This window comes from Pongo abelii, chromosome X (assembly GCF_028885655.2).
Source record: "Pongo abelii isolate AG06213 chromosome X, NHGRI_mPonAbe1-v2.0_pri, whole genome shotgun sequence".
Classification (NCBI taxonomy): Eukaryota; Metazoa; Chordata; class Mammalia; order Primates; family Hominidae; genus Pongo; species Pongo abelii.
Window position 1 is genome coordinate 141871650 of NC_072008.2, and position 18940 is coordinate 141890589.

Below are 18940 nucleotides of genomic sequence, written 5' to 3' on the forward strand. Positions count from 1 at the left end.
ACCACGACGGTAATAGTATTTACCTAATGGGTTAATAATATCTACCAGCACAGGTGGGAATACAAAACAACCAAAAAACAAGTTATCCTTTCAAATGAAATACTTAGGGAAAAAGAACATCTTTTACTAACAGAAATTTCTTAGCCTCTGGAAGGCCATTTGATTCAGTAACATATGCCAGGAGACTTCAGCAATATCCTGTTCCACTGTAGAAAACAGCAATCTGATCCTTTTCACTCCTCGATCATTAACGAGATTATGCATTTGGGGTGTGATAATCCTTCTTGGACAAGTACTCCCAAATCATATGTTCCAGTTTCTTCTCAAGGTGCTGAACAAAGTCTTGTTTCATACATCTGAAAAAAAAGAGACATGTCATTAACGAATAGATAACCAAGGAACCTATGCTGTAGGAAGCACTGTGGGCGAAAGAAAGAAAGAAAGCATGCATGGAAATAGAAATGTATCTGCATGATAAGAGGTAGTCTAGCCAGCAATAACAAATGCTGGGGAGGGTGTGGAGAAAAGGGAACCTTCATACACTGTTGGTGGGAATATAAATTGCTACAACTATGAAGAACAGTATAGAGGTTCCTCAAAAAACTAAAAAAGGAGCTAGCATATGATCCAGCAATTCCACTGCTGTGTATATACCCAAGAGAAAGGAAGTCAGTGTACTGAAAAGATATCTGCACTCCCATGTTTGTTGCAGCACCATTCACAGTAGCCAAGATTTTAAAGAAACCTAAGTGTCCACTAACAGATGAATAGATAAAGAAAATGTGGTACATATACACAATAGAGTACTGTTCAGCCATAAAAAAAGAATGAGACTCAGTCATTTGCAACAACATGGATAGAACCTAACTGAAGGTCATTATGTTAAGTGAAATAAGCCAGGCACAGAAAGACAAACTTCACATGTTCTCACTTAGTTGTGGGGGCAAAAATATAAAACAACTGAACTAATGGAGATAGAGGGTAGAATGACAGTTACCAGAGGCTGGGAAGGTTAGAGGGGTGAAGGTTGGAGAAAATGGGGATGATTAGTAGGTAGAAAAATAGAATAAAAAAGATGTAGTATTTCAAAGGACAACAGGGTGCTTTGTCAGTAATATCTTAATTGTACATTTATAAATAATGAAGAGTATAATTGGATCTTCTGAAACACAAAGGATAAATCTTGAGGTGATAGATACCCCATTTACATTGTTGTGATTATTATACATTGTTGTCAGTATCACAATATCTCATATACCCCAGAAATATATGCATCTGCTATGTATCTACACAAATTTTTTAAAAAGAGGCAATCTAGGAAATACAAAGGGTGTCAATTGAGGGCCAATGCACATCTCAGTCTATGATGAGAATGGAAGTCTCCATAATCTTCAAAGAATGAGTTAGATTCAGATAACATTAGCCTAAGTAACTGTGGAGACAGCCATAACTATGAGTGAGGACCAGGGTTTGAGAAACGCAAGGCAGGGGCTGTTCCCCCACACTTACCCCCAGTACTCTATTGGGCCCAAGTGCTTAAAGAAATTGGATAGTTCCTGTTTCTACCCACCTTGCTGCTTCCTTGATGATGGATTCAAAAAATCGTTTCTTGACTTCAATAGGTGCACTTCTTCAAGCAATTTGAAGATTTTTTCATATTTTGAAGATGTTTTTAAAAACCTTCAGTATTATCAAATATAAAGAGGAATATAAGTGAATCTATACCTCAGTAATCTTGCTTCATAGGCTAAAATGTTTTAAATGCTTAAATCAAGATACCTGCACATACAAAAACTAAGTAATAAAAAAGACACCTGAACATACATACGAATGTAACTCCTTTAACCATAACCAAGTAAGAAAAGAAAAAGAAAAGGCGTACTATGCTCTAGTCAAAGAAAAGAGGAACCACCGTAAATTATGTGCAAACTCAACTCTGGCAAAGAATGAGCCTCAACAGGTAACATGGATATCTACTGAATCATAGAAAGAGAGACTTCCTATAGTTTTTTAAAACAGACATTCTTACACTACTTACTTCATCCAGTGCATCAGATTTCCTTCACTAATTGACATTTTATATCAGCATTAATTTCTTCTTGGCTTTTGAGAAAAGGGACTATTTCTCCGCATTTTAGGTCATCTCCAGAGAAATTGCTGGTAATGATTCCTCCCACAGGTGCATTTCCACCAGGTTTCTGCATCAGCCCATCTTTGCTGAGACCAGTAAAGTCATCAGTCTGAGAATCCAATTGGCTGGGTGGAATACCATGTCCTGTCTTAAGCTCTGGTGAAACAGACTTTGACAAAAAGCCATCAGTTGGTGTTTGACCACTTTCTTTCCCCTCCACATAGACATCATGAAAGACAGATCTGGAAACCAAACTGACAAGTTGAGCTGTGAGATATGTGTGTTTCATCAACTCTCTGGGTACATCTATGTGCTCCTCAGTTTCTAGGGAATTATTTATTTCATAAATGGGAGGATATACCAGTGGGAAATCCCAGACCTGACAAACTGAGACCAGGACACATAATACAGTAAAACCACCTCTTATTTTCTGGCGCTGTGAATAGATATGGAAACCAAGTAAGACAGTACAACTCTAAAGCAACATTCACAGATCCCTAGTACTCATGGGATAGTTTCAGCTTGTTATGCTTTACAAGTTGAAAGCAGCAACTTTACAACTTTACAAGTTGAAAGCAGCAAGTCTCACTTGATATCATGATTTCTCAAATTCACTTACAAACCGCCATGCTTTACTGAGCTGGAAGCCAGACAACTTGAATATACCTCATCTGACCTCCTCTCTACATCAAATATATTCTGAGAAAATAGAGGCGACCATTACTGCTGTAAGTTCTATATGCACTCCATCAGCAAAAAATCCCTTTTAGTGTATGATTTTCCTCATCCTTCCTTTCTGTGTCAGAAAAATGACTCTTTTCACTCCAGGTCTGACACCTCTCATTTATTCATCGTCTGTGGCAGGCAGCATGCCAGTAACTGGGGATCAGCAGTAAACAGCCCAGAGAGCAACGTTCCCTGCCCTTGTGGAGCTCACATCCTCATGGGGCGGTCAGATGGTATGTGCACAATGAGCAAATGAAACAAACAGCGTTGGTCTGGTGGTAGGGAAGCAGTCCACAGGCCTGTGGGCAACAGCAGCAGAGGGAGCCCCAGGAGCTTCTGCTGGTTGGGGACAGCTTTCTGTTGAGGTATCATTGGGCAGGGCTTGAAGGAAGAAGCAGAGCTGCCTGCGGAGAGGCAGGGGGGAGTTCCAGGTTGCAGTAAGGCCAAGGGTATGGGCTGGAGTGGGGATGGACCAGGCACTATGCGGTGAAGGACAGAAGCAGAAAGAGTCAGGAGATGATGGGGCCCGTGTTAGGAGAGGGTGACGGAGGCCAGGCCGTGCAGAACCTCCCAGACCAAAGCTGGTTCACAGTCATTTCTGAGTGCTTAGGAGAGTTGAGGATGGGTTTTCAAGAGCGACATGGCATGATGTGATTTACATGCCAGCCAGATCACCTGGCTGCAGGATTGGAGGGTATGTGTTAGATGGGGTCAATAATGCATTAATGGGAAACATGGAGGTATCACAGGAGCTCAGTGATTGATCATGGCAGAGTGGAATAGAAGGAGAGAGAGATAAGCTGGGGTTCAGAAACTTTTTACAGTAGAGAAGAGAAGAAAAAGCAAGGTAGATAAAAAGAATGATAGGGGTCAGGGGCGGTGGCTCATGCCTGTAATCCCAGCACTTTGGGAGGCTGAGGTGGGTGGATCACCTGAGGTGAGGAATTCAAGACCAGCCTGGCCAACATGGCGAAACCTCATTGTAGAGAGCCGGCAAAGGGATTGTGACCAACTCAACATTCCACTGGAGGCTATATGATCAAACAGCAAACTGTTTATCATCAATGCAGAATGTGGGAAAACTCGCTTCTGCTCCAGCCGCCAGCAGGTTTGCTGAAGCAATCACTCCCTGGTACCATGCTCCTTGAGGTTATCTACTGAGATATCTAGAGCCTATTGTTCTTGTTCGAAGAATGCAGTCTTGCATGCCTGCTGTAAATCAAGCTACTGACCAATAACCAACCCCCCTTCTCCCTATTCACTCTACCTAATAAATATGAAGGGCTGTAAAAGCTCAGGGCCCTTGTTCACTAGAAGCAAGGAGTCCCTGATCCCTTCTTCCAAATATACTCTTTTGTCTTTGTCTTTATTCCCACATTCGTCATCCTTTGTTCAGTTCAACAGGGATAGGGTCCGCAGCAAAGTGGCGTCTGAACACAGGGACTCCGAGGATGTGAATGAAGAAGGTCTGCTAGAGCAGAGGAACTGAAGTGGACAGGATGAACGGGGACCCCGCAACGACTCTGCCTGCAGCAGATGTAAGGTCAGTGCCCTAAAATAGTACTGATCAGTGCCCTAAAGAGGTACTGGGAGCGATATAAGTTCAGTGCTCTAAAGAAGTACTGGGAATGGGAAATTTTCTGAATCAGGAAAACATGGGGCAGAATTTGCCTGTTGCAGAAAAACATTATATGCAGTTGCTTAAAGTTCTGTTGAGACCAGAACTTTAACCCGGTCAGGTTAATTCACAGATGCTAACTAAGCTTCTGCAGGAGGTTATTATGCATAACCCATGGTTTCCACAGGCAGGCACTCTTGATGTGGAAAACTGGAATAGAGCAGGAGAAGGATTAAAACAGGCTCATCAAAAAGGTCTTAAAGTTGATTCTTCTGTTTTCTCCACTTGGAGTCTAGTTCATACTGTACTTCTGCCATTATCTCCTTATTACTCTGCTGGAGAGCAGGCTGAGTCTAAAAATCTGAAAGAATCTGTTGTCCCATCCACAGCTTCGGTTGAAAATAAAAAACAGGAGAGGGCAGATAAAAATTGGCCTGTACCGCCCCCTCCAGTTGCAGAAACATCTGTACCGTCTTCTTCAGTGGCAGAAATAGAGACCCCAATACAAAGAATTTTATGCTCTGCTGCCATAGCTGGAGAGCCCTTAGGACTTTTCACTTTTCCTATTTCCATAAGGCCTGATCCAAATAATCCACAGCAGTTTATTCATGAACACACCCTACTAGAGTTTAAGTTGTTGAAAGAATAAAAAACTAGTGTAGTTAATAATGGGGTACAGAGCCCATTCACTTTAGGATTGCTGGAATCTGCATTCGGTGCTATGTGCCTTCTACCCTTTGATGTAAAACACTTGGCTCAAACTTGCTTGTCAGTTAGTGCATGTCTGACAAGGAATTTAAATTGGCAAGAACTGTGTGCAGACCAGGCTAGACAGAATCGTGTTGCTGGACATGGAGACATTACAGAGGATATGCCATTGGGTAATGGCCCTTATTCAGACCTGGAACGCCAAATGGCACTCCCAGACACTGCTTACCAGCAGTGTGCACAGGCCGCTAAACACACGTGGGCCACAATTCCTGAAGAGGGAGTACAGTATAATCCTTTTTACTTATCATGCAAGGGTCGCAGGAACCCTATGCACATTTTCTTGCAAGATCACAAGAGGCAATGAAGTGTCAAATTCCTCATGCCACTGTCGCATAAATGCTAACCTTCTTTCTTTTCTTTTTTTTCTTTTTTCTTTTTTTTTTTTTTTTTGAGACAGAGTCTCACTCTATTGCCCAGGTTGGAGTGCAGTGGCACTATTTCGGCTCACTGCAAGCCCCGCCTCCCGTGTTCACACCATTCTCCTGCCTCAGCCTCCCGAGTAGCTGGGACTACAGGCGCCTGCCACCACACCCGGCTACTTTTTTGTATTTTTTAGTAGAGACGGGGTTTCACCGTATTAGCCAGGATGTTCTTGATCTCCTGACCTTGTGACCCACCCGCCTCGGCCTCCCAAAGTGCTGGGATTGCAGGCGTGAGCCACCGCGCCTGGGCAATGCTAACCTTAACTTTAGCTTTTGAGAATTCAAACGTGGATTGTAAACGTGCACTGGCACCTGTGAGGTGTACAAAAAACTTGGGAAATTTTCTCAGAGCTTGTCATCATGTAGGAACTGAGCTTCATTGCTCTGCAATGTTAGCACAAGCAATGGCTAATTGAGTAGTTGACAAATCTAAGAGGAGCCAAAGAGTAAGCCCTAAAGTGGGAAAATATTATAATTGCAGAAAAACTGGACATTTTAAAAAGGAATGCCGCCAGATCTCAGGACAGAAAGGATCTTACAATGCAGTACCCCCACCCCAGGGGAAAAAACGCCAGGACTCTGTCCTTGCTGTAACAAAAGAAATCACTGGGCTAATCAGTGCTGCTCAAACTTTCATCAGAATGGCACCCCCCATGTCGGGAAACGAGAAGGGGGCCTGGACCCAGGCCCCACAAACAATGAGGGCATTCCCAGTTCAGACCACAACCCCGTTTCAGGGATGGGTCCCAGGAGAAACATTGATTCCTTCACCCCAGGAACACCAGGAAGTGCGGGATTAGATCTCCCAGTCAGAGAAAGAATCACATTAGTTGGTGGAGACAAACCTATCAAAGTTCCCACTGGCATTTGGGGACCTTTACCAGCAGGATACATGGGACTAATTTTAGGCAAAAGCCGCCTTAACTTCCAAGGCATTACTGTAGTCCCAGGAGTAGTTGACTCTGATTATGAATGAGAAAGTCAAGTAGTTTTAATGTCACAAGATCTTTGGGTTTTGGAACCGGGAGAATATATTGCTCAATAATTGCTTATTCCCTACAAATTACACCCTTCTCCATGAAAGGAGAAACTAGGAAATAAAGAGTTTGGGAGCAATAAAAATAAAGATTTTTCAGAATGAGAAATCTATTTATCACAATCTATAGCCTTTAATAGACCCACCTGTGTAGTACAAATTAAGGGAAAGAAATTTTATGGGTTTGTGGACACAGGAGCTGATGTGTCAGTAATATCCAGTAAGGACTGGCCCCCAGCATGGCCTCTCAGACTAACCTCCACATCCCTAGTGGGAGTAGGAGCAGCTAAAAGTGTTCGCCAGACTGCTGAGATTTTATCTTGTCTTGGTCCAGATGAACAATCGTGTACTTTTCAGCCTTATGTTGCAAATATAGCTATCAATTTATGGGGTTGAGACTTACTTATGGCATGGGATATGAGACTTACAAATGAAAACTTTGATAACCCAGGATTTAAAATGTTGAAGGACATGGGATATCAGAGTGGGAAAGGTTTAGGGAAATTCCTACAAGGAAACCCTAACCCATTATCAGTAACTGGAAAAACAGATAGAAAAGGGCTAGGACATCAGGATTTCTAACGGGGGTCATTGATATTTCTCCTCCGCTCACTGCCTTACCATTAGAATGGCTTAGTGACAAACCTGTGTGGGTGGATCAATGGCTGCTAACACAGGAGAAGCTAGATCAACTTCATCTGTTGGTAAAAGAACAATTGAATTCAGGACATATAGAAAAGTCAGTTAGCCCCTGGAATTCACCGGTATTTGTTATTCCAAAAACGTCCAGAAGATGATGACTGCTGCATGATTTGAGAGCTATTAATGCACAAATTAAACTGATGGGCGCCTTACAGCAAGGTTTACCTTCCTTGGCAGCCATTCCAAGAGACTGGCCCCTTGTAGTAATAGGTCTTAAGGATTGTTTCTTTACTATACCATCACACGAGAAGGATAAGCCTCGATTTGCCTTCTCTGTGCCTTCTATTAATCATAGAGAACCTGTTTCTCTCTATCAATGGAAACTTTTACTTCAAGGCATGCTTAACAGTCCTACGTTATGTCAGCATTTTGTGAGAAGAGCATTAAAGGAGCCTCAAAATGTTTCCCACTGCATATATCATTCATTTTATGGATGATATTCTTTTGGCCGCTCCTACAGGTCAAATTTTACATCAATTATTCAGAGAAGTAAAGCAAGCTCTTGTTAAACGGAATCTCAAAATTGCTCCAGAGAAAGTGCAAACAACTTCCCCATACCATTGCTTAGGAACTATTGTTACGGAGAGGAGTGTATGGCCTCAGAAAGTAGTTCTCCATAAAGACAGATTACAGACTGTAAATGATTTTCAACAATTATTAGGGGATATTAATTGGCTATGCCCAATGCTAGGTATTGCAACGCATCAACTTACACATCTTTACCAAACCCTGTAAGGAGATTCTTCCTTAAATTCCCCGCGGCAATTAACTAAAGAGGCTGAAGCGGAATTACAGCTCATAGAGGAGATGCTTCAGCAGAGACATGCCTCATGGCTACAGCCATACAAACCTTTGCTTTTGTTTATTCTCTCTACCCCCCATTCTCCAGCAGGACTTTTAGGCCAATGCTTAGACAAATCTGTAACAGTAATAAAATGGCTCTTTTTGCCTAACCAAACAGCGAAAACTTTACAAGTTTGTCTTTCTTTAATTACACAAATTGTGACTATGGGCAGGCATAGGTCAAAGATGTTTATGGGATATGATCCAGACAAAATTACTGTTTCCTTAGACTCCCAGCAACAGGCCACAGCTTGGGAAATGTCGACTGCATGGCAAACTGCTTTTGCAGACTTTGTGGGTGCTATAGACAATCACTGTCCCTCAGAAAAAATTTTGCAGTTTTATGAAGTCCATTATTTCATTTTTCCTGTGATTACTCATCACAAGCCTATTTCAGGTGGCCAGACTTATTTTACTGATATGCATGACCTTCCAAAGGTCATGCAGCTATCTATGGACCTAAACATACTCAAACAATAACGACCTCTGGGGTTTCAGCTCAATGCTCAGAGTTAATTGCAGTTTTTCAGGTTTTACAGCTCACAGCTTCAGATCCTATCAACATTGTCTGTGATTCAGCTTATGTTATAAATGTAGCCAGTCGCATAGAAACTGCTACAATTAAAGGTACACTAGACAAAGAACTGCTTAATTTGTTCTTAAGACTTCAGCAAGCTGTTTGTTCTCATGCAGCTCCTTTTCGTATTTCTCATATTCGTTCTCACACACAACTTCCCGGACCATTATCTCTAACGAATGATAGAACAAATAAATTGATTGGTTCTGTGTTTCAGCAAGCTCAAGCCTCTCATGTGCTACTGCACCAAAATACTTCTGCTCTTACTCGCATGTTTCACTTGTCTCGCAGCCAAGCTAGGGCTATAATATAAGCCTGTCCTACTTCCGGCATGTCCCTGGAGCCACACTTGTAGAAGGATGTAATCCACGAGGTTTGACTCCAAATGAAATCTGGCAAATGGATGTTACACACATTACAGCCTTTGGTAAGCTTAGCTATGTTCATGTGACTATAGACACTTATTCTCATATGCTGCCTGCTACATGTCAAACAGGTGAGACAGACATGTACAGCAACATTGTCTGTCATCATTTGCTCATATGAGGATTCCTAAACAATTAAAAACTGACAATTGATCCACATATACTAGTCATGCTTTTCAAAATTTCTTACAGCTTTGGGGTATAACCCATAAAACAGGAATTCCTTACAACCCTCGAGGACAAGGAATAATAGAGCGGGCACATCAAACATTACAACGTATGTTGAATAAACAAAAAGCGGGAGTAGGAGACCAGTTACCACTGCAAACAAAACTACATTTAGCTTTATTTACATTAAATTTTTTGACCCCTGGTGTGGATGGTAAGACTCCAGCAGAAAGACATTTGCAAGTGTTAGAGGAAAAGAGGAAAGTTTATCCGAAAGTGTTATGGAAATCCCCAGAAGAAGGACAATGGGAAGGTCTAGTGGATTTACTGATGTGAGGACAAGGGTATGCTTGTGTTTTTACAGGAGTGGGACAAGCCATGTGGGTGCCCTCAAGGTGCGTGTGACCATGGAATGGGAGACTGGAGGAACCCAGGGTGGCCAACCATGGGCCTGGTCCCTCTGGTAGGAGCCATGAGCCAGCTGAGCCTGAGTGTGAAGATGGAGAGGAGACCGACCAGAGTCACGACAACATCAACCCCCGTAACCTGGGGGCAACTCAAGAAAACCATGCAGGAAGCTGAGAAACTACTGGAGCATGAAGGCCAGACAAAAACCCCTGATTCCATGTTCTTGGCCATCCATGTTAGCCATAATGTCCTGTGCAGTATGTTTTCCCTGTGCAGAGGCAAAAACATATTGGGCATATGTTTCCAATCCGCCAGTAGCACCACTTGTATTTTGGAGTGACACTCCTCCTGAGATTTATCATGATCAGGGAGAGTGGGCTCCAGGACCCCTAACTCCCCCCGACGTAGAAAAGTTAGACTCTCAGAACAACGTCATTAATTATACCACCCCACTGGAAGGACTCCCTTTGTGTATCACTACAAAGATGTCGCTCAACCATAGCTGTCTTATTATTCAAGCTCAAGAATGGTGGAGTCACTATGGAAACATCATATACCTATTAAGTCTTTGTTCTATTAATGTAACTGGTCTGCTAACCAACCATTCCCAGCCCAATCACCCTAATTGTGCTAACTATACGGAATGGATTCCCTTCGATAGTTCCTTCCCCACTCTGTGGACCCAATGTCTTGGCCCACTGGCTAGAAAACAATCTATGTTAACTGGAGACATTGTGGATTGAGGACCTAAAGGTCAACTATATGGTAAAGATAAAAGTCAGAAATCATGGCACAAACTTCGCCAGCATTGGAGGCAGGTTTTAATGCTTCTTATTTATACCACACCAGGATCCAATCCTGGCCTGTCACCCAGATTGCTTGGCATGGAGCAGGCTTCAACCCGCCTTTGCCTCAATGACATTATTTAGGAAAAAGGGGACCAATCCAAGAGACAATGTGGAAGGCAGCACTCCCATTTATGAATGGCAGCATCTGGATTGGGATACTATCCAATAATAGCAATAATAAGCAACACAGTCTTAATGTCACATTTGTAAGGAATATCACCATTCAATTTATGGTTTGTGTTTTTAATCCTCATGTCTTTTTGGCAGCTAAGAAGGACTAGCTCCAGGTAAACTGTAAGGAAAAGAAAGAGAGATCAGACTGTTACTGTGTCTATATAGAAAGGAAAGACATAAGAGACTCCATTTTGAAAAAGACCTGTACTTTGAACAATTGCTTTGCTGAGATGTTGTTAATTTGTAGCTTTGCCCCAGCCACTTTGACCCAACCTGGAGCTCACAAAAACATGTGTTGTATAAAATCAAGGTTTAAGGGATCTAGGGCTGTGCAGGACGTGCCTTGTTAACAAAATGTTTACAAGTAGTATACTTGGTAAAAGTCGTCGCCATTCTCTAGTCTCAATAAACCAGGGGCACAATGCACTGCGGAAAGCCGCAGGGACCTCTGCCCTTGAAAGCGGGGTATTGTCCAAGGTTTCTCCCCTTGTGATAGTCTGAAATATGGCCTCATGGGATGAGAAAGACCTGACCATCCCCCAGCCCGACACCCGTAAAGGGTCTGTGCTGAGGCGGATTAGTAAAAGAGGAAAGCCTCTTGCAGTTGAGATAGACGAAGGCCACTGTCTCCTGCCTGCCCCTGGGAACTGAATGTCTCAGTATAAAACCCAATTGTACATTTGTTCAATTCTGAGATAGGAGAAAAACCGCCCTATGGTGGGAGGCGAGACATGTTTGCAGTAATGCTGCCTTGTTATTCTTTACTCCACTGAGAGGTTTGGGTGGAGAGAAACATAAATCTGGCTTACGTGCACGTCCAGTCGTAGTACCTTCCCTTGAACTTAATTATGACATAGATTCTATTGCTCACATGTTTGTTGCTGACCTCCTTATTATCACCCTGCCCTCCTACTACATTCCTTTTTGCTGAAATAATGAAGATAATAATCAATAAATACTGAGGGAACTCAGAGACCAGTTCCGGTGCAGGTCCTTGGCATGCTGAGTGCCGGTCCCCTGGGCCCACTGTTGTTTCTGTATACTTTGTCTCTGTGTCTTATTTCTTTTCTCAGTCTCTCGTCCCACCCGACTAGAAATATCCACAGGTGTGGAGGGGCAGGCCACCCCTTCATCAATACCCAACTGACCTGTAAATCTTGTCAGTTATATCACTGATTAATTATAGCACATTGCAAACACATAACACCTCTACTTTGATGATTTTGGGTCGCATTCCTGGGCTATGGATTCCTGTTAATCTGTCCGAGCCTTGGGCTGCCACCTCTGCTTTACATTTTGTGAAACTTCTTCTAACTCAACTTACTCATCGTGTCTGTAGAGCCCTAGGCATGATAATTTTTACTATTGTTTCCTTAGTCACACTAATAATTTCTTTTGTGATGTCCTCTGTAGCTTTGCGTAGTTCTGTTCAAATGGCTCAGTACATAGAGAACTGGACGCATACGGCCAACCAAGTGTGGCTACTTCAGAATAAAATTAACACTGAGTTACAAATTGAAGTGGAAATGTTGAAATCCACGGTTCTATGGTTAGAAGAACAAGTACAAAGCTTACAACTGCAACAGCAATTACACTGCCATTTTAAACACACTCATATTTGTGTAACCTACTTAGAATATAACCAAAGTGAGTATCCATGGGACCTTGTGAAAGCCCATTTGCAGGGAGCTTTCACATCCAACATCACCTTTGATATTGGTGAATTACAAAACAAAATTCTTGATTTAAATAAGCAAACTCAAGAGTTTCAGCCTTCTTTAGAAGTCTGGACCGAATTCCAGCAAGGCCTGGAGATCCTCAACCCTAGGACCCATCTAAAGCACCATATGTAGCTCTTGGAATAATGTGGTTTTGTCTCTGTCTTCTGTTCATAGTCTGTAAAATCAGATGGACTGCCAGTCAGAAAATGAGAACTGCCCAGCCTGGCCTTACATTCTTTCAATTAATACATAAACAGAAAGGGGTTGATGTAGAGTGCCAGCAAAGGGATTGTGACCAACTCAACACTCCACTGGAGGCTATATGATCAAACAGCAAACTGTTTATCAGGAATGCAGAATGTGGGAAAAGTCACTTCGGCTCTAGCCACCAGAAGGTTTGCTGAAGGCAACCACTCCCTGACGCCGTGCTCCTTGAGGTTATCTACTGGGACATCTAGAGCCTATTGTTTGAAGGATGCAGTCTTGCAAGCCTGCTGTAAATCAAGCTACTGACCGACAACCACCCCCACTTCTCCTTATTCACTCTACCTAATAAATATGAGGGACTGTAAAAGCTCAGGGCCCTTGTTCACTAGAAGCAAGGAGCCCCCTGCCTCTTCTTCCAAATATACTCTTTTGTCTTTATCATTATTCCCACGTTCATCATCCTTTGTTCAGTCCAACAGGGATAGGGACCGCAGCACCCATCTCTACTAAAATTACAAAAATTAGCTGGACGTGGTGGCTGGTGCTTGTAATCCCAGCTACTTGGGAGGCTGAGGCAGGAGAATCACTTAAACTCAGGAGACGGAGGTTTCAGTGAGCTGAGATGCCACTGCACTCCAGCCTGGCTGAGAAGAGTAGAAACTCTGTCTCTAGAACAAAATGATAGGGATTCACCAATCAGGACAAGAAATTTAAAAAAAAAGATTGTGGAAAATGGAAATCCTAGAAGGTTTTCACGAAGAAGCGAGTGAACAACTGTCAAATGCTGCTGATAATTTAATGGCAATGTCAGCCAAAACTGTTGACCTTGACAAGGACAGTTTCTCTGGAGGGGATGAGGCAGGAGGCCGACTGCACTGTATACAGCATGAAGAGGAGGTGAGGACAGGCTTACTTACTCTTTTCTTTGGACATGGCAGAGCCTGCAATAAGACTGTCTCCTGCTCCTTGTTTTTTTTTTGCCAACAGGGCCATCTTCTGCCTTTTCTGATATGAAGGACTGTCACATTCCCTGGGACGTTTAAACATGGTTTCAGGATCTACAGCCACCTCTCTATTTTATCGGTCATTGTTTCCTGAAAAACATCAATGAACATATTCCATTCATGACAAAAATCTAAGAACACAAAATGGCAAACAATCTGCATATGTGTATACAATCAAGACTTTGAATCATTAATTTCACTTTTAATCATGAGCCAAGATTTACCAAGTCTCAACAAACACTCTGTTCTCAGGAAAAGAACCCTAATTTTAATGTACAATAAGTAAAAAAAAAAAAAAAAAAGAACGATGGTATAACCAAATCAGTCAGAATGCTTGTGGAATAAGCAGCTGTTATCAACCAAAAATATATAAAAATATTATTACTTATTTGATGATGTATAAGCCAATCTGTATTAACCCTTATTAGGAAAAATAGATGTATAAACCAATCTGTATTAACCCTTGTTATACATTATATTTTAAATTATATATATAATACATTATATTATAAACTATAAGTATATATATTTATATATTCAAATAGATGTATAAACCAATGTGTATTAACCCTTATTAGGAAAAATGAGGACAAAGAAAAAAGTTTTTCTTTGTCCTCATTTTAGAAGATTGATACAAAACTGATAACAACACCTGACAAGGACCTTAGAAGAAAGGAAAACTACAAGATCAAGTCAAAAATACGAGCCAAGATCATCCCTGAACTTACACACAAAAATTCCAAACTAAAGGTGAGCAAATAAAATGCAACAGTACTTAAAAAGGACATACATCAGCCATGATGGAGTATATTGCAGAAAGGCAACATTGATTTAACATTTGAAAATCAATAAATATAAAGCATCACATCAACAACAACAACAAAAACAGGGAAACACCACATGATCATTTTCATACATGGGTCCATGTTTAAAGTCCATTCGTGATAAAAACTATCACCAACTTAGAAAAAAGGGCTACTTTCCTATTCTGGTTAGCATATGTACAAAAAAAATAGTAAATGCCATACTTTATAGTGAAATATCAGTATTTTCTCCCTGAGTGTGAAAACAAGACAAAGATGTCCACTATCCATTCAACAATTTACTAGAGGTTCTAAAAAGTGCAGTAGCATCAGGAAAATATAATAGGTTTAAAATTTGGAAAGAAATAAAACTGTCATTATTCACAGATGACATTGTTCTGCACATAGAAAATGCAGAAGAATAAAATCATTATGATAAAAAGGAAATTTAGTCAAGTTACTGGATGTAATAAAAAACCAATGGCATTTCTGTGTAATTAGTAGCAACAAATAATTAGAATACGAGATTTCAAATGTCATTAAAAACAGTACCAAAAACACCAAATATTTAGGAATAAATCTAATCAAGATGTGCTAGAGTACTACATAAAAATTATAAACATCACTCAGAGAAACTCAAGACTGCAGTAAATGGAGAATAATATTCTTTTCATGCATTGGAAGACATTAGTTTATTTATTTATTTATTTTTGAGACGGAGTCTCGCTCTGTTGCCCACGCTGGAGTGGGGTGGCACAATCTTGGCTCAATGCAACCTCCATATCCCGGGTTCAAGCGATTCTCCTGCCTCAGCCTCCCAAGTAGCTGGGATTGCAGTTGCCCACCACCACACCCGGCTAATTTTTGTATTTTTAGTGGAGATGGAGTTTCACTATGTTGGCCATACTGGTCTCAAACTCCTGACCTCAAATGATCCACCCACCTTGGCCTCCCAAAGTGCTGGGATTACAGGCATGAGCCACTGCGCCCAGCCGGAAGACATTATTAAGAGGCATTATTGTCAGTTCTCTCAGAATGACCATAGCAATCATATTTAAAATTCCACCATGTTAACAAAAGTTTTTCTGAAAATTGACAAGCAGATAATTTTTAAGTATATGCAAATTAAAGATTTGGAAAAGCCAAGACAACCTTTAAGAGAGAACTAAGTTGGTAGATATGCAGTACTAAATATGAAATTTACTATAAAGGTAGAGTAATTAAAACAGTGTGGTACTGGAGCATTGACAGGCAAATACACCAAGGGAAGAGGACACAGAGGCCAGAAACAATCTGGAAATACAAAATACAGAAGAGTTGTAAATCATTGTGGAAAGGACAGTGCTTTTAACAAATGCGCTTGATAAATGCAGGGAAAATACAATCCTTGACTCTTACCTCTTCCCATTCCACAAAACTTTATTAAAGGTTGATAGACAATCTAGTAAACACTTAAGATATTGTCTTCACAACTATAGAATAGGCAAAGATTTTTGTTGTTGTTGTTGTTGCTGTTGTTGTTGTTTGTGATGGAGTCTTGCTCTGTTGCCCAGGCTGGAGTGCAGTGGTGCAATCTCTGCTCACTGCAAGCTCCACCTCCCAGGTTCACGTCATTCTCCTGCCTCAGCCTCCCAAGTAGCTGGGACTACAGGCACCTGCCACCACGCCCATCTAATTTTTTGTATTTTTAGTAGAGACAGGGTTTCACTGTGTTAGCCAGGATGGTCTCCATCTCCTGACCTTGTGATCCGCCCGCCTCGGCCTCCCAAAGTGCTGGGATTACAGGCGTGAGCCACCACGCCAGGCCAGCAAAGATGTTTTTAATGAGAATTAAAAAGCACTAACCATAAAGAATATATTGTTTAATTAGACATAATTAAATGGAAAACTTCTGTTCCTCAAAAGACACTACTAAGAGAGTGAAAAACCAAAGCATGTTTGTAGATTACATATTATGTAGTATATAGTATAGGTTATATATAAAAATATATATTACTTACACACATATATACATATATATCTGGCAACAAATGGGTGGAATCTAGAATATATCCAGAACTACAAATCAATTTCTAAAAAACAAACATCCCAATAAAATTTGGGGGAAAAGCTGAATATGCACTGTGTAAGAGTCGTACTCAAATGGCTAATAATCACATCAAATATACCCAGATTCTGACTTTACTCCATTCCATGAGACTTTATTTCAGATGATTGGGAGATCTAGAAGAAAACTTACAATATTATCGTCATGAGTGTAAATTAGTTCAACCATTGTGGAAGACAGTGTGGCGATTCCTCAAGGATCTAGAACCAGAAATACCATGTGACCCAGAAATCCCATTACTGGGTATATACCCAAAGGATTATAAATCATTCTACTATAAAGACACATGCACACGTATGTTTATTGCAGCACTATACACAAGAACAAATACTTGGAACCAACCGAAATGCCCATCAATGACAGACTGGATAAAGAAAATGTGGCACACATACACCAAGGAATACTATGCAGCAATAAAAAAGAATGAGTTCATGTCCTTTCAAGAGACATGTGTCAGCAAGCTCACACGGGAACAGAAAACTAAACACTACATGTTCTCACTCATAATTGGGAGTTAAACAATGAGAACACAGGGACACACGTAGGAGAACATCACACAGCAGGGCCTGTCAGGGAGTGGGGAGCTAAGCAGAGGGATAGCATTAGGAGAAATACCTAATATAGATGACGGGTTGATGGGTACAGCAAACCACCATGGCACTTGTATATCTATGTAACAAACTTGCACGTTCTGCGCAAGTATCCCAGAAATTAAAGTATAATTTTTTAAAAAAAGAATATTATTGTAATGGCATTGGGTGAAGCAAAGATGTTTCTTAAAATAATAAAAAGCACTAGCCATAAATAATACACTGATTAATAAAAGTAACAGAATCTGTTCATCTAAAACACATTATTGAGATCATGTAAAAGCAAAAAAGATTTATAGAAGATACTAAAAATGTATATGTATTTTTATATATGTACACATATGCCTGTGTGTGTGTGTGTATAACTGAAATACAGAATATATGAAAACTACAAATCCATTTTTAAAATACAAACATCTCAGTATAAGCTGGGGGAAAATACCTGAAAAGGAACTTCATAAAAGACATAGTTAAATGACCAATAAACACACAAAATGGTCCTCAAAACAAAACCCAATAAATAGCTGGGTGCGGTGGCACTGCAATCCAGCCTGGGTGACAGAGGGAGACCTCGTCTCAAAAGACAAACAAAAATCAATAAATAAAAACAAATTTTTAAAAGGTTCTCAATCCCATTAATCAGCAGAGAAATGCGAGTGTAGACGTAAGGCGAGATCATTGCACACCCATTAGACTGACCAAAATGAAAGACTAACTGTACAGCGAGTGCTCAAATGTGGCACAGTTGGAACCTTCGAATATTTCTGGACCCTGATTCCCACAGACACCTGAGACTGTGGCTGAAAGGTCAGACAGAACCCCGGGGAAGAACTCCTTCAGAACTGAGATCAACCAAGGAAAAGCACACCAACTCGGGGCGAAACAGAGTTTCCAAGGTCAGGTGGCCTCCCTCATGGCTGACACAGAGTTCCCTGAGTCCCATCATAGGCTTAGAGACTCCAAGGAACAGCACCCCATTCCCCCGCAGCACCGGGAGAGAGCACCCACAGATGATAATTTTAAAACCCAGCACCAAGAGAAAGCATCCGGTAAGCGTCCACATCGGGGATAAGCAGAACCAAAGAAAAGCCAACACATCCTAGCTGAGAGCGAGTGACATCCAAGGACAAACGCGCCCCACGGCCAACATCAGCACCCAAGGAAGAGTCCCTCGCAAGCTGAGATAAAGCCCCCGACAGTGACTCCACAGGGGGGCGATCATGCGACCAGGGCACAGCCACCGCCATCACGTTCCATGAGCACAGACAGAGTCCCCAAGGTAGAGTCCCCACTCAGGGCTGCGACTGAGCGGGAAAGAAACATCACCGCACCCGAGACCAACACAGGCAACCAAGGCATGGCCCCCATCTCCAGGCTCAGGTCATTTCAGCAGGTAAAGTCCCTCACATCATCGAGAGGGAGCCCCCAAGAAAAGCCCCCATCCCCACAACATAGTCGAGACACGGTGCCCAAGGAAAACGCTCCCCCACCGCTGACACAGGCACCCACGGTGGTGTCCCCAGAGCGGAGCCAATTTCTCAGGTAGCCCTACCACACACCGGATAGAGAACACCACAGAAAAGACGCTTTCCAAGAAAAAGAACACTTTCCAGGGTGAAATTAGAGCATCCAGGGAAAAACTGCTCCACTCATAGTCCT

The 18940-nt window shown here is 41.6% G+C and overlaps 1 pseudogene; it reads right to left on the minus strand.

The window, feature by feature from the left end:
• Positions 1–256: 256 nt before the first annotated feature.
• On the minus strand, positions 257–18528 carry LOC100437641 (cancer/testis antigen family 45 member A10-like; annotated as a pseudogene).
• Positions 18529–18940: the final 412 nt, after the last annotated feature.